Source organism: Gallinula chloropus, assembly GCF_964237585.1.
Source record: "Gallinula chloropus genome assembly, chromosome: 15".
NCBI lineage: Eukaryota > Metazoa > Chordata > Aves > Gruiformes > Rallidae > Gallinula > Gallinula chloropus.
Genome location: NC_140100.1, coordinates 5168224 through 5184313, shown reverse-complemented (window position 1 = coordinate 5184313; position 16090 = coordinate 5168224). Strand labels below are relative to the sequence as shown.

The 16090-nt window shown below is 49.0% G+C and overlaps 1 protein-coding gene across 1 annotated transcript in view; it reads left to right on the top strand.

Annotated features, from left to right (window-relative positions):
- The first annotated feature begins 10212 nt into the window (after positions 1-10212).
- Positions 10213-16090, top strand: part of EPN2 (epsin 2) — a 43803-nt gene continuing 37925 nt past the window's right edge. Inside the window, exon 1 of the mRNA XM_084271113.1 lies at positions 10213-10298. The gene's annotated coding sequence lies outside the window, so the exon portion shown is untranslated. The remainder of the gene's footprint in view (positions 10299-16090) is intronic.

Sequence of the window (16090 nt, the reverse complement as noted above, 5' to 3'; positions counted from 1 at the left end):
GTACCCACCCTGCTCCTTTGGCTGGAGGAGTGTGGGGGCTTATTTGGGCAGGTGCCTCATCACTGCTGGGGTGGGACATGCCCAGGGGATGCTTCCCAGGCAGGGGTGTGGGGGAGCACTGGCACAGAGGTGACCTGGGACTCTGCTGTGGTGTGTTTGGCTGGCTTGAGCTGTGCTCGTGGCACTGAGGGGAGCGGGTGTGCAGAGGAGGAGCAGCCCTGTGTGGTGGGGTTTTGGTCGGTGCCAGGGCAGATGGTGTGAGTCAGCCACGGGGCCAGCGGGCCAGTGGCCAGAGGGAGGAGGCTCGCTTGCCTGCTGCTTCCTTGGGCTGAGGATGTGCGTGTTGCTGCATCCCCAGCCAGGCTGGCCATGTGCCGGCTGGAGGGGAGGAGGAGGAGGAGGAGGCAGGCTGCTGGAGCGGGGCCTGCGGGGTAACGCATGGAGCACCGGATACGCTGTAAAACCCCAGAGAATCTGGGCACTGTGTTCCTCCTGAAACCGCCTATTCAAGGGAGAGATGGGGAAGACAAGAGGGAGGAAGCAGAGGGAAGATGGAGCACTGAAGCCCTCTGTGTCTGGCCAGAGACGGATGCAGGTGCAGCTGTGGATTCCCCAGATGCTCTGGGCTCCACACCGCCCTTTACTGCAGGGCAGGAGGAGATGCACACAGGAGTCCTCCCTCCCAGACCCCAGCCTCTGCTTTCATTCTGATTTATTCCTGCTGCCACGGTGTCCACTCCAGCCTTTCTTTCTACAGAGCTGAGCCTTTGAAGTGGCAGGGCGGTGTGGATTCTCTGAAGCCTGATATAGGGTTGAGCCATTCCTCATTAGTATAACCTCTTCCCCTGCCCAGCTGCTCATCTTCAGGAAATGTTTAGAAATGAAATAGCTGTGGAAGCTCAGCCCAGCCTGTCATCTGCTTGGTCTGAAATGAGCAAATGGCCTCAAAGGTTGAGGCAGAAGCCACATGCGTGGCCTTGCCTGTCCCTACCCATACCGTGCTACTGCATCTGCTTCCCTCCTTTAGAGCACCAGGCTAAACAAAGCTGCTGCTTTGGTGGTACAGCATGCTGTCACCTTGCTTTCCTGAGCGGAGTGTTTGCCTGTGCAAGGCAAGAGGAAAGGCTTAGCAAAGTTTTGGGAGGTCACAACAAAACTGTTGGTTTCTTCCCCGGGGAGTCTGTTGGACGGTGATTTCTGATGCATCAGCTGTAGAAATCAGGGTGATTTCAGCAATGCCTCTCCAGATATCTGCCTGTGTAAATGAGACCAGGATCTGACCTGTTTTAAAGAAAAGCTGCCCAGGGATAGCTCCAATATGTGTGTTCTTGCTTTCTGCCTCTTTTAGCAAATGCCACATGCCGCACTCCTACAAGGCAATTCTTCACTTGAAATGGGAAGTTGAGGCACAGCTTTCTTTAGAAACACTCCTGCAGTGCTGGGAACAACAGTGCTTGTTTCTGCAGAGGGGTTCATGAGATCCTCAGGAAAGTGGGGACCTACACCACCTCCCCATGAAGTTGATGGCAAAGGAGCAGCATTTCTGGGCTCTGGACTGAGTGGTGTGAGGCACTAACCAACACCAGCACAGGTAATGAAACCTTTCCTGTGTCCATATGGCACATGCACACGTACAGACACACCACAATTTCTAGCAAGGGAATATAGGGAGTTACTCTGGTCTATGTTTTATATGTAACTCATCAGGCAGCAAGCATCTGAGATGCAGCTTCGTTCTCTTCTTCCTTCCTTCCCTCTCTTCCTCTCCCAGGCTGAAAGAGGAACTGGGTTTTGAGTTTTGCCAGGGAGCTGTGGCTGGCTGATGGCCTCAGTCATTACAAGCTTTGCATGTCCAAGCACTGTGCCAGCTCACAGAGCTAATCATTAGGTGACAGTAGGATGTAATAGTGTCATGCCCATGTGTTGTCTTGTCATATTACTGCTTCATGATGGTGCCTTGCTGTGCTGGAGAGGCGTTTGGGATAGGGCTCCTTAATGTGTCATACTGAGTGTCCTTGCTCATCCTCCCTGCTGCAGGGACTGGGATTTCAGACTCTCCAGACTTGAATCACGGGGCACCTGATTCCTTGTAAGAGTTCAGATGAGCAATTAGGGCAAGAGTTTGATCTTGGGTAAGCTCCAGCTCCAAGCACAGTGGAGGACAGTATGCAGGAGAGTGGGGCTGGCTGCTACCCCTTTGCCAGGAGCGCTGCGAAGGAATTGGGGACACCGTAAAGTGGCTGGAGGAGCTTGGGCAACCTGTGGAGCAGCAGGGACAGCCAGAATTGAGGGCTGGAGTCACTCTTGAGGCCCTCGAAACCATCTTGGGGAAGGGCTACAGCCCCCTTTCAGCCTGGCACCTGCATTTGCTCCTTCTGGAGACCAGGGGATCAACTGGAGGTTTGCAGCCCAAGCTGGTATCTGCTTGTTGCTTCTTCAGCAGGGATCAGCAGTGCAGCCTCCAGTGACTTGCAGCTGCACTGTTCTTGGCTCCCCAGGGCAGAGACATTTGCTGGTTCAGTAAATCACTTTAGCATATGTTTAAATCTCCCTGTGTAGGACAGGCTCAGAGCACCCCTGGGTGTTGAAGACTTAAAGGATGCCACCTGCCTACAAGGCTTAGTAGAGGTTTTAGCCTCGAGGGTGTAAAACATGCCAGTTACTGGAGAGTCTGGGGAAAGGCATACAGGGATGGAGCTTTTGGGAGAAACCTGACATCGTGTTTGGGAGAGCTGAGCATCAGCATGAGTGATGCATATCATCTGTGAAAGCTGAGGCCAGTACACACAGGTTTGAAGCACAATGCTGGGAGCCAGCATATGGGAAGATAAGAGCATCCATCCTGCTTAAACCCAATATTGGCCAGTCCAGAATCTCAGTACCAGTAGAGGTTGATAATGAATGCTGGAAGATGAGCATTAGAGGTGTGTGAGCTGATGGATTTCCTAGTTTTGGTCTCTTAGGACTCAGGAGCATAGGGCTTGGACATCTCTTGACCCAGAGCTATGTCTTTAAAATGCATCTTGAGAGAGGCACTGGTGAATGGCAGCATCTCCAGTTTCTTGGCTCCCCCAGGCTCTGATCTCAAAGCAAAACAGGAGGTCTTGCCATGCCCAGAGTAGGGGGTCTCACATTTCCTTCTCAGGATAAGCAAGTGCAAGCTGAAAAAGCTGATGCAGACCCACTCCTTTCATCATGCCTGTGGTGGACTGCAAGCAGAGTAACTGCACAAGAGACACAGGGTGTTTGTGTAGCAGCATCTGTCAGTTTTCATTTGAGGGTCAGACTGGTGGTTTCAGTGGGGGAAATCGTCTGCACAGCCCTTCCTTTCCAAGTGGTTAAGATCCTGCTCAGTGTAAAGTGCTCTTAAGCACAACTCTGCAGGTGTTGCAAACTGTTTTTCTGGTGGCAGGTGTGGGATTTCCAATGCAAGGGGCTTATTTGGCTTTCACCCTTGATGAGGTTATTCAGCTTATGCATCTTGCTGAAGGCCACTTTCAGTATTGCTAAAATCTGTTGTGTCTGTGCCATGGTTAGCACACACCCCCCCCTCCCCCCCGTGTGCTCTGAATGACATATAAGCATAAAAAGATGCTTCTTGAGGGACAGAGGAAACCCCCTGTCTGTAGCAACTTGCTCTGCAGTTGGGTTTATTGAGGTTGAAGCCGTTGTGGTCGGTGCCTCAGAAGAAACAAGGTCGCACACAGCCAGTTCCCAGCAGCAGTGGTGTTTGCCTCTTCCCTTCTGTGATCAGAGATGTTTGATTTCTAAAGATCAGGAGGATTCCTTTCACTTCCTTTAGTGTTTGCAAGGTCAGGGAGCAGTCCTGTATTTCTCCATCTCATTCAGTCCCTAAGAATGTGGAAGCTTGTAGGAGTATTAATTACAGCCAATTATAACCAGCTTGACTAGCTGTGATGCTCAAATGGCTAATGAAACCTGCTGTTGTTGGAAGATGGACGCTTTTTCCCAAACCAGGGAAGCTTTCTGGTTTTGAGGAGCTCACAGAGCAGTTCAGCAGGACTGATCCATGATGCAGCTTGTGTTAGAACTGAACCTGTTCCTGAGATTCCTGCCTGTCTTGCTGTGTGGTTTGTTTGCTTTGTGGACTCCTGATGGCTTGTCATGAATCTCTTCCAGCCCAGCTGGTGGGTTTTTTAATCCAGTTGTTGATTGCACAGGGACTCTGTGCTGCTTAGTTTTTTTACCTTACAAAAACATGTGGAAAGCCCTGTTAGGGGTGAGATGCTTTTGGTTATGAGGCAGCAGCAACAAGCTTGGTTTTGTGACCATGAATGCAGATATGAAAGTTGCAACTGGATTTGTGAACCTGGGAATGGAGGAAGTCACTTGCAGAAGTAGGAATCAGAACCCAGAAACTGGGCCAAGTAATCAAGTGACTGGCTGGGTGCTGTGCAGACACAAACCAAACAGCCAGCCCTCGGTTTTCATCTGGCAAGGGGAAAAACTACCAGCTTTCCAGCTCTGATAATCAATGATGGGCATTCAGCTGTAACCCGGGGGCACAAGCAGCACAAGTGTTACCCACCTCTTGGTTTAGAAGAGAGCTCAAAATGCCTGCAGCTTCTGTACTTGGTATGCTTCAGGGCTCCTGCTCTGTGATCAAGAGCAATAGTATGAAATTTTGGAGCTAAAAAAGGCTGTAGTCCTGGGGTTATAAACATATGTGGTGTTCAGACAGCCTGTGCTGCTGGGCATGGTGTGGTGTTGGGTGCTCTAGGAGCAGAACACCCATGAAGGAGGTTCCCGTTGACCAGGTGATATTCTAAGACTCCATATTTGAGCACCACACTGTTGTGGTAATGCTGATTTCAGCCTTAGCATCCCTGATTCACTACTATAACTACCTGTAAGTGGTAGATGAATTGCTGCACTTAGCTCCTGTGGGGAAGGTGGTGCTCTCCTGGCCCCTGAAAGTTTGTGCTTAAATGTGAAACTCTGTACTTGAGTGTACCATGTCCACTGACAGCATGCTCATGGGTTTGCTATGTACTTGTAGGTAAGCTTCACTTTTCCCCTCCCTCTTCTACTAGTGTACTAAGTCTTTTGCTTTCCTATCCAGTAAGGCAGGATTAGCCCAAATCACTGTCCCAGACCACCAGGAGAAGAGGAGACCCAGTTTCCAGATGGTGCTCCAGCTCCTCTTGTTCTCTGGATACTTTCTTCATTGTGAGCCCCACAGGGTGGTTTTCTTCAAGGTGAGAAACAGCTGGGAGGAGTGAGGATCATCTCTGGCCACGTGAGATCCTTGTGCAACAACACAAGTCACCCTGTGCTTGGCTGTTATTAAGAGGCCTTTATCAGTCTGAAGATGGGCCTGCGGCAAAAGGGAGGGCCTGACTCTTTGGGTGACATTCTTTGGGTGGCTGTAGGAATGATGAAGAGGCACTCTGATGGGTGACATTGTCCATCAGCTCCTTCCTGGCAGGAAGTGTCTCATCATGGCAAGGAGGAAGTCAAGACAGCACAAACTGTACCGACCGCAAGGGAATCCTTGTCCTCCAGCATGGGCTCACAGGTCAAACTTGGCCTCTTGCTTTAGGGAACCAGATAGTAACACTCAAGAGGCCCATTTTCACTATAAATACCCAGGGCCTAAATCTGCCACTCAAAACTGCAGACAGGCCTCATGGGTGAGTGCTCCCAGTGTGGGAACGAGCAGCAAACCCAGCTCCTTATGTCGGATGTGCTGATTGTGCTGTCTTGAACAAGAAAAATACCTCCTCAAGGGTCAGGGGAGCCTTGCAGTGGTCCTGTCCCCTCCTTTCTGCTGATGTGGGTGCTCATCTGGTGAGCTGGTTCAGGGAGCTAAACTGGCTGAGAAGTAACCCTCCCCCCCTGAGAAGTAATTAGTCTTCACCACAGATGGTATAAACTGGTATTGGTGGGAAGGAATGGGAATGGGTGGTGGAGGAAGGGCAGGAACCACAACACCCTGACTTAGGTCAATTAAAACTGATGTGGAATTTCACCCTGAGGCTTTAGTGGGATTTTAATGTAAGCAGTGCAGTAGCCTTGGCTTCTGGATGTGGCATGGGGAAAAACTGCACCTACAGAGCAGTAAGGAGAAAGGAATGAGGGAAGGTGCCCACAGATGAGAACGGCTCTAACTTCTAAAGAAACACAACACTTAGTAATTACAGAACTAAGCACATTTTGAACGTCACTGCCTCTTACGCTGTCAGTGTGTATTCACTGGGAGAAAAGCAGAATGTGCTGAGGTTGCACTCTCTTCTTTTCATGAGCCTGCTAACGTGTTCAGAAAAGGTCTGCTTTGAAAGCCCTTATTAGAGGTGTATTAATTTTGAACTTCTCAAAATGAACATTTGCATTGGAAACAGTTCTACAAGGGTGTCTGCATGGCAAATGAAACACAAACCCTCACATTGGCTGTAAGTGTGCCCTACTCTGATTAAATTTGGGTTGATTCCAGCTGAACTCTGGCACTGCCTTACCCAGCTGTACTCTTCCCCCATCCACCACCTTTCTGATTTTGTTCCTTGTAATGACTTACTTAAGGATGTTTGAAGAAATCAAAGATATGAACTGAACTCTTATTTTGGTTCTCCTCAGTTTGTAGACAAATCCTGTCTGCGTGGTAGGGCTGCAGACCCCGTGGATCCATGTGGCTAATCAGAGCCAACAACAGTAACTCAGACTTTGCATATTTCAATGAAATATGAATGAATCCAGGAGGGATTATTCTGGGGTGAGCATCACTGTGTGTGAATCTGACTGTATTCTGTCAGCATTGTGAAGATAGCTCAGAAAAAATTCAGAAGAGGGCCAGTGCTTGTTGAGAAATGCCTTTGCCTCTTTGGCTCTAAGGACAATAATGATTGCTTTTGCCCAGATTCTGATTTAATTAGCAGACTTTTAAAACTGGGCACAAAAAGTCTTAAATCCCTATTTACCCTATGTGGAAGGAAGTGGCTTCCCAACAAGGCTGAGAAATGCCAGGTCCTGCTAGATGGTGCCCAACCTCCTGAGATATGAGGCGGATTCTTACTCTGGTACATAATACAGGCTTAAGTGCCGAACACTAAACACACCTTCATTAGATGATGCTACACTCTGCTTTTGAACTGATTCCTCCAAAGACCCATAGGTTAGGAGTGGAAAGGAAAATCGGTAATGGAGCAAAAATGACTGTGATTTAGGGGTCGGATTGCATACAGCTAGAGCCATGCATCAGGATAATGAGATTCAGTCTTGTTCGGTTACAAGCACTGGAGACAGAAGCAGAAAATGTGATCCACCAAGCCAGCTCTCAGGAAATGAGGAACAATAGAATGAGGAAATCAAATTTCAAACTGCAGGGATATATTTATCAAGTTTTCCTTCAAATTTTTGCAGAGCTTTTTGGCATTCTCTGTGCAGCTTTACCCCCCCCACCCCCCCTGTATTTTTTTTCAGCCAGCTGACATATGGCTGGAGGATTAGATCACTGTAAAGCACCATTGTTTGTGACCTATTTGTTAATACGGGGCTGGGGTCAGCGAGTAGAGAACGAATGTACTTGTCATTGTTCGGTGCTTTTTCAAGTGCTGTTCCTGTTGTCACTCACACCGTGGCCAGACATTTGGAACAAACTCATTAGCTAATTAGTGGCGTGTTCAGCCCCACGTGGCAGTAGTTGCTGTGTGGGTGATATTCACGTTATGGCTGTGGTACAGGCCCTCCTGGGGCTTCCTGGCAGCCGTTCTTTGCTAGGTTGGTTGGGAAGGTAGCTGTGGCTGGGCAAGGGCTGGGGGAGGCTGTGCCTGCCGCCTTCTCTGGGAGAGTCTCCTGCATACCAGACATCACACTGCGGCACTGCTCGTTATCCTCCTGCTCCTTGCCACGCAACGGCCCCTCTACTCCCACTCACCGGATTCGCTGCCGCCATCTGCTTTCCCCGCACGGACTGCTCTGCTGCCGGCGCAGCTACCGGGGAGGTGCCGCGGCTATCGGCTTCTGATGCCGAAGCCATTGCAAGCAATGGCCTTGAACTCTGGCTCTGCCAACACAGCTGAAATGATGTGGGCTGGGAAGGATGTGATAGAGTGGCGGCTTGGGTCAACATCCAAGGCGTGGTACAACCTGCTGGAAAGAGGGATGGGGCAGTGCTGGAGTGGAAAGCTTTCTGCATTAGCTCCTGGATTTATACATCACAAGACAAATAGTAGTGACCTTCTCCTGTTGCTTGTGTGAAACAAGGGCCACAGATTTACTGCTATTGAGTCCCCTCTCACTTGGGGGACTGCCAGAAGGGACTGTCCCTCTGCAGCCTGGGGAAATCTCTGCTGAAGCAGCTGTATCCGTCTGGTACCTGGGCAGTGTTGCAGGAATGCTGTGATTTAAGGCATTAACACGGGTGTAATAAAATGTGTAATTCTACTTGGCTTCCTTGTTTTGCTTGCACTAAGTGGCTTGATCAGGGTGATGGAAAATACAGTTTTGTTGATACAGGCGTACCAGCTGCAGGAGCTCTTTGCTGGGTTTGTTGATTCATACGCTTATGCTGTAGGCAGGCACCTGGGATGGAGCTGGGAAGGGAGAGGAAGCTGCCTCCTGCTTCTGCCCAGACCTGGAAGGAAGACAGGCAGGAGAGAAGGCAGCAGGAACAATTTTGTTCTTCCCATTTTACTTTAAACAAGAGCTTTCTTCTTGTCCTTTAGAGCTGTCAGCACCTAATCGTCAGGATTAATGAATGTGCACAGAAACATTAAGTTTCCATCATTGCTGTTTTCTTCTAGAGAAGAAAAGAGGGAAGTACTCTAGCTCTGACCACAGATGCATCTCGATCCCCTTTTTTTCCCCACCCAGAACTGAATTCTGTCTAGCTCTCCTAGCTCAAGGTTAAGAGATAAGCCAGCATCGCAGCTAGCTGTGGAAGACTTGGCTACCCAGCTACCAGATGGTATTCAAAGCATTTGAGCTTGCAGCATTTCAAAACGGGTTGCTTTTCATGCAGCTAGCTTGGGGTTTCACTGCAGTCCCTGTTCTTCTGTGTTTTAAACCTCAATCCATCTCCTGGGGAGGTCAGTGGGAATTCTGCTACTGGCTCCGTGGAAGACAAGGGCTGGGCTCTGAGTTTGCAGCGCTTGGCCTGACCCTCCTTTCGCTTGAAAAGCAATACTTTCCAAACTGGGTTTCGCTCTCAGCTTGCTTTGGTTTGCTATGCTTTAGTAAGGCAAGATTCCTCAAGAATGTGGGTTTTAAATGACTGGTAGCACTACCCAGAGCCAGCGGTAATACGAGCAGAGTCCTTTGAGCCAGCTGACCCATGGCAACCCCGACCGCCTCCCGCACAGCGACGTCCCGTTTCCTTTAATTGTCTCCTGGTTTTACGATGGGAACAAATACAGGGAGAACTACAATGAGACCACTCACCTCTTCCCCCCCCCCTCCCCTGCCATCCCGGACACGGGTTTAGTCATTCTCCCAAGGGGAAGGACGTGCGCTGCGACCCACCCAACCTGCCCTGCTCCTCCCGTCTGAGCGCCGGCACCCAGCTCGGCTTCTGGGCGCCCGGTGCGGTGACCAGCCGGCTCCCCACGCCGCCCCGGAGCCTGCCCCGGTCCATAAACGCTGTTATGTTGTGCTGCGGCTTTCGGCGACGCGGGGTGAGGGGGGTGTGGGGTGCGGTACCCGCACCGTGTGAAGTGACGGCGGCTGCGCCGGGGCCCTGGAGTTTGGGGCGAATCCCCCTTCCCTGCCGTGAAACCGGTTTCCCCCTGGAGACGAGGGCGAGGAGGGGGTTGCCCCCGGCTTCCCAAGGCCCGGCCGGGCGTTTCCTTCCACACGATGCGGCAGTGGGCCCGGGCGCTCTCCCGGAGCGCTGCCCGGCGGCCGATGCTGCCTCATTCCCCGCTGGCGCCTGCCCCTAACCCTCCTCGGCCGGAGGAGCGGCGGGCCTGGCTGCGAGGAGTCCCGGCGGCAGCCCGCCATGGCCGGCGGGTGCGGAGGGCGGGGACGGCGCGCTGTCCCCTCAGCAGGCAGTGGCGGCGGGGACAGGCAGCACTGCCCGGGCGGAGGCCGCCGTTCTTCCCCCCCCCAGCCCCCTCCCCGCTCTCGCCTCGCCGCGCCCGGGCCGGGGCCGCGCCTCGGGGACGCGCGCAGCCACCGGTTCCGCCTCCTCCGCCGCCTCCCCCCGGCCGCCGCCATGTTGGATGGTGCGTGTGGGTGTCAAACCCAGCCAGAGGCGGCGGCGGCGGCCGGGTACCGGGACACCCCCTCTGCGCCTCCCGCGGCCCCTTCCCCGCTCCTCCCGCACCCTTCGCACTCAGCGCCAGGTCAGTCCGGGAGCCGCGGGGCGCTCGGGCCGGGAGGGGGGGACGAACGGACGGGCGGCGGCGGCGGAAGAGCCTCCCCCCGCCTTCCCCTCAGCAGCAGGGCGCGGGGTGGGCGCGGAAAGGGCCCCCCGGGGCTCCGGGCCTGCCCGCAGGAAGGGAGCGGGGCCGCCGGCCTGCTGCGGAGCTAGGGCGGCGGCTGAGGGCCGCGGGGCCGGGGCAGGTGGGGCGGGGCGGGGGTGCCGGGGGAGGGGGGAGGGCGGCGGGGCAGCCCCGGCGGCGGGGGGCCAGGGTGGCCTTTGTTGTCTCCGTAGGGTGGGCAGCAACAGTTACTGCCCATCATGGCAGCCCGGCGGCGGGGCCGCGGGAGCAGGGAGCGCGCCTCTGGGACCCGCCGGGTCGGTGCTGCCGGCGGGGGGAGGAGGGGAGGCGAGGGAACGCGGACACGAACGATCGCCCCGGCCTTTCGCCTCACGGGGTGCGGGGCCGCGTCCGCGGTCGGGGCCGGCAGCCGCCGGAAGGGTTTTCGCCTCCGGCCGAAACTTTGGGCCTGCTTTCCTGTGCCGGCCGATGGGGCCGGGCCGCGTCCCCGGGAGCCACCTGGGCTGGGGCCGCGGGGGATGGCGGCGGCCTGTTCCTCCGCCAGAGGCGAGGAGGGGGAGGAGGGGGGCTTCGCGGCGGGGCCGGCAGCGGGCCGTGCCGGGGGCGTCTGGTTCGCGGGGGTCTGTCACCTCGCCTCGGGGTATTAACCTGAAGCGTGGTGGGGGTGGACTGATATTTTCTGTAATGCAGTGCGGGAGATGCGGAGTAGCGCTCTTAATATTTTTTAAAAATTTAATTTATGGGGTTTTATTTCACTGTATTTTATTTTTCTTAAACCAGGCGGTACCTTTGATGCTGCAAAATGGTCTTGGGTAGCCAGTGTGCTGTGCTATATTAAGCATTCTTCTTGTTGTAAAGAATAGTGAAGCAGGCTACCCACAATGGAAGTTTCCTCTTTTAAAGCCATAAGGCGCATTGATAACGTTTGGTCTCGGTTTTATTTGGTGTGGGGACACGCAATGCGACCTCCATCTCCCTTTCTTAAGGATGGCATCATTGCTGATATGAAAAGCCAAGTTATATTTAAAATCTACATGAATTGGACGCGTTTCTTATTAATTTGCTAAGAAAATATCCTGCTCTATAAATATAATATATATACTAAATGAATGTTTTCAATAGGAGGCCTGAAGTGCTTGTTCAGATTGTTGAACTGTGTTATGGACTGTAGAGGCTGACTTTTAAAAGAGTTCAAAATGCAGGCTGGGCCCCAAGATGAAGTTTTGTCATTCTCTCCATTGAAACACATGTTTTTATGGCAATATGGAACTCTTGCATAATTCCAACGTGTTGCTGTGTTTCGTGCGAGGCAAGGTCATAGAATATGGGATTCTTTGGGTGTAGAATATGGGCTGTTAGAATGATTTTTTGAATTATAATACAGAAATGCTGTAATGATACCTTTAGCAAAATACAGCCTGGTTAGGAAGTACTTCAAAATATGTTTGTCTTGGCTGATTCTCAGGTATGTTATTTTTAAACAAGCTCGTGTATAGTGTTTTATTGTGAAGAATCAGAACTTTTGGTAAATTTTTGTTTATGAACTCAAGGTAATGGTAAACTAGCTGGATAGAGTTGCAAAGATAATCTCCTATGTATTAAATATTTAACTAGGTTATCAAAAAATATCAAGTACAAATTAATCATGAGTATGCATTCCTGGAGACGAATTCTGATAAGGCAGAATTGACTGCAAGTTATACTTGAGGAAGTTTGACTCAAGAGTGCTGATTGTAACTTCCTTGATACCATACAGAACTCTGTGACAGACATCCTGCTGTGATGATGGTTCTCCTACGCATTAGCTGGACTTTTACATGTGCTGACAACTGAAAACTAGTATCTGCCTTTAAGAAATGAAATGTAATGAGATATGGACAGGATGGACCTCCCTCTTTAGGAAACACACTTGACCTGTGCCCTGGGTAGGAGCTAAGTATAATGTTTGGGAAAGAAAAGCCCTGTCTGTGAGTTACCTGGTGGCCCCATCCTAAAAGGAAAAGAGATACCTGAGAGCTGGTTGTTGGACAGCCTGGATGGTTGTGTTCATGTTGTTTTTCACGTCCATTATTCCTACAGTCATTTTTAATGAATAGTTGACAAACATCTGATGTCCAGTGCAAGCAGTGGTGTATAATGCAATGAGCATAAATGAACTCAGCTTGTACTGACCGCATCATTATTTACATAACTGGTTAATCATGCTAATTTTGCTCCAGCTGTCAGCCATTTGATTACTTCAAAACTTGGAGCTTTTAAGAAGCCTCCAATCTTGGATCACTGCTGTGAAATGCCAAAGGCCTTGTTTGTTACTGCATGAAAATGCTGGTAGTCTGGCTTGATAGAGAAATTCATGGCGCTTTTTTTTTTTAGAGAAATCATTATAATATATTACAGAAATATATTAGAGTGCAATTGTGATATTAATGATCTTGCATTTCTTAGGTTTTGTACATAGGATGGGCAGCTGGCTATTGCTTTTGCCTGGTCTAGGAGACTGTAAGTTATTCTAGAATCTCTATTTAATGACTGGTACACAGGAAGCAACTTTCCAGTCTTCCAGTGCCATATTCGCAGAGTGCTAAATAGTCTCTTGGGATCTTGCTAATAGAAAATGAAAGGTGCCTGCTTTGTATGAACCTCTGTAATGTTCTTTTTCCACTTTGCCTTGCTCTGATCTGTGCAGGGAAAGTATCGAAAGGTACTAGTATCCTGCTGTCTTAAGTGGTTCAAAGAACAGCGGGGTTTTTTTGTGTATTTCAGTAGCCTGGCTGCTCATTAAGAAGGCATGAGACACCGTGGAGGAGAACAACACGGATGCTGTCCTCTAGAATAAAACCTGCTAGGTCTAATTGTAGGTCTGCTTGCGTTGGTGTACTTTAGTTTGGTTGCATACTGGTGTGTGCTGAAGAGTAGACCATAAAAAGTCCCAGAATTAATCAGTTTAGCTGGCTGTTAGGAGATTGCTTTCCTGTTCTATGGGGATAGGGGAGGTAATGTAGAATGCTTGCATCTCATAATAAATGAATTTGGAGATGGTAAGGCTCAGGATGAATCTAGAACTAGGTGGTTGTTGCTGTAGAGCCTCTTGGTGAGCGCTGCGGGAGGTAGAAAACTACAGAAAAGTTGGTATTGCTTGTTCATCATTTTGCAAATTAGAGTTTTGTCTTTGGTTTTCAATATTGGGGCTTGTTAGATTTCATAACAATGCTCTAAATGATTGGTTAAAGGCAAAATAGTTGGATCAAACAGTTGTAAGCTTGTTTTTGTGAGTAACTAGAGGTTGTAGGCAGTTTTTAAGGAGTGATTTAAATTACGGAGATTGAGTTCCTTCTAACTGCAATAGATGTGTCCAGAGTTACAACAAGAAGTTAAGTGCATGTAAATATCTGATAGTGGACTTTGTACAAATCATTATACTAATTAGAAAACTAGTATAAAAGTGTTTTGTGTTTTTTAGTTGTGATCTCACAAGCAACTTGGCTTGTTACTCGCTGTTACACATTTTTATATGGAAATATTACTCTGAATCACTGTGCTTAGTGAAATGCTTTTTTCTAATGGATATATAATTTTTAGCTCAATTTTTTTAGGTATTGTTACAAACATTGCACTTAAATTGATCTCAGAACCAACGCCCTGTACTGTGTTAATTGTTAATAGTGTGTATATCTGTTTTCATGTCACCCAGGCCTGTTAACATAAACGCCTCTTACCTAGTGCTTGGAGCTTGTGCTCAAGGTCAGACCGGCTCCATTCACACTGCCGACGTGAAAAGGCCAGCTCAGAGGAGAACTCAGGTATGAGCAGGTCCCCACTGGCACTGTCAGTGCTGCTGGCTCCAGCCACAGGACTGGGTAAAACCAGTCCCAGCCCACAACTGGGTACACCTCCATGTCAGAGCTCCCCTTGCATAAGTTTTATGGTGGAGGTGGCTGGGTAAAGTTCTGAGGAATCTCAAACTCAGTATGGTTTTGTTGTCCTGATGCCTATGATTTATTTTCAAGTAGTAATTGCCCTTCTACAGTTAGGAGTATAGCTCCCTAAATTAAGAGCTATCTAAAATAATTAGTTGAAATTTTTGAGTCATGCTTCTGCAGTTTTATTCCACTTCATTGACTGCTCCTGTCTTTCCTCAGAGTGCTGTTTTATTGATGTGGTCTGCAGTTGCTGTGTCTTCTGTCATGTAACTGTCCAGTAAATACTAACTATACAAGGCATGAGAAATAGAATAGTTTTGGAGGTGACCCAGGCAGGAGAGTGCTTGCATGCAATCTCCTTCTGTTGACTTGCTACAAACCTGTCGTTTAGATTCCTCTCCACCTCCTCCTATTTTCTTTCCCCCATGATTACCTTGTACTTTGCACACATATACAAATCATTTAGTGCTTACTTGAATAGCAGTCTTGGTTCCTCTCCTGGGTCAGGTCACATACACGTTTCCTGTGGCTCTGATATGATCACCTTTAAACCCAGTATTTTGGTGGATGTTCTTTTTCAGTGGAAGTTTCTGTTCTTATCTCTTCCAGTAAAATATTAATCTGCTAGTCATTTGCTTTTTTTATGCTTGTAGTGCAGCACTCGGTGAATGACATCTTTACAAATTAAGTACTTATTTTTTTTTCAAGTTCAATGCTGATTATTAGTTTAAAAACATGTCAGGCACCTTACCAAGAGATGTTTTATGTCTGTCCTTCAAGTTAGAAATCAGAAGACTTGCTTGCCTTGTTTGTTCTTTCAGTGTAGCTGTATTCATGGCTGGGTTCTGGGTCTGTTGTGCCAGAAGTGACTACTTAAAGAGAGATGGTGGAGTCTGAGGGTCATAGCTAAAATGCCACATCTGTTCCTCCAGAGATTCAACAGCCAGACGTTGATTTAATCTCCCTGCAGTATAACCTTATAGAGACTTTCCTGCAGTTCTGAAGATGTCACTCAGTGTAATGTATTCTAAAATCAAACATAGTTTTGGTTATTTAAATACAGCAGAAACCCAAGCAGAGTGAGCTCTCTACTTCTGTTTGTTGGGTCTGTTCTCTCTAGTTGAGTTTTGCCACCAAGAAATGCTGCGGTACACATTGCCCATGCTGACATGATAGCAGTACAACAGAGGTGCTGATGATGTCAGGGATGTTCCTTTATAGTGTTGTCTTTACTTTCTTTGAGATCATATTAATTTCTAGATTTAACATCAATTTAGTAGTTTCTGAAGCTTTACAAGGGCAACTGTCTTTTCATAGCTTTGCTGGAACAAAGACATTTTAAGAATCTTAATAGAGAATCGTATAATCTTATTACAACTGCTCCTGACTGTTTAAATCACTTCCTTGTACTTAAATAACAATCTGTCACCAGCTATTTCTTGATTGCAGTTTTTGTCAGATGCAATTTATTCCCCTCTGTGTTTTTGTTTTCCTTTATTCTGATTGTGCAACCCTTAGGTTGGCGAACGTTTTCTTTCTCAAACACTTCTGGCTTCATTGGGACTAATCACTTGAGTAATTGCTCGCTGGTGTAAGGATTGTACAGTTCATAAGTAAGACCTTTGTTTGTAGGACCTCGTGGACAAAACTCACCAAATTAACTGATGTTTACAGTGCCAGTACTCCTGAAGGAAAGGCAAAACAAAGTATTTTTGAAGACAGCTTCCTCCCCTGAGATGCGGGCATGAAAGATTCCCTCAAGCATCTTTCCCT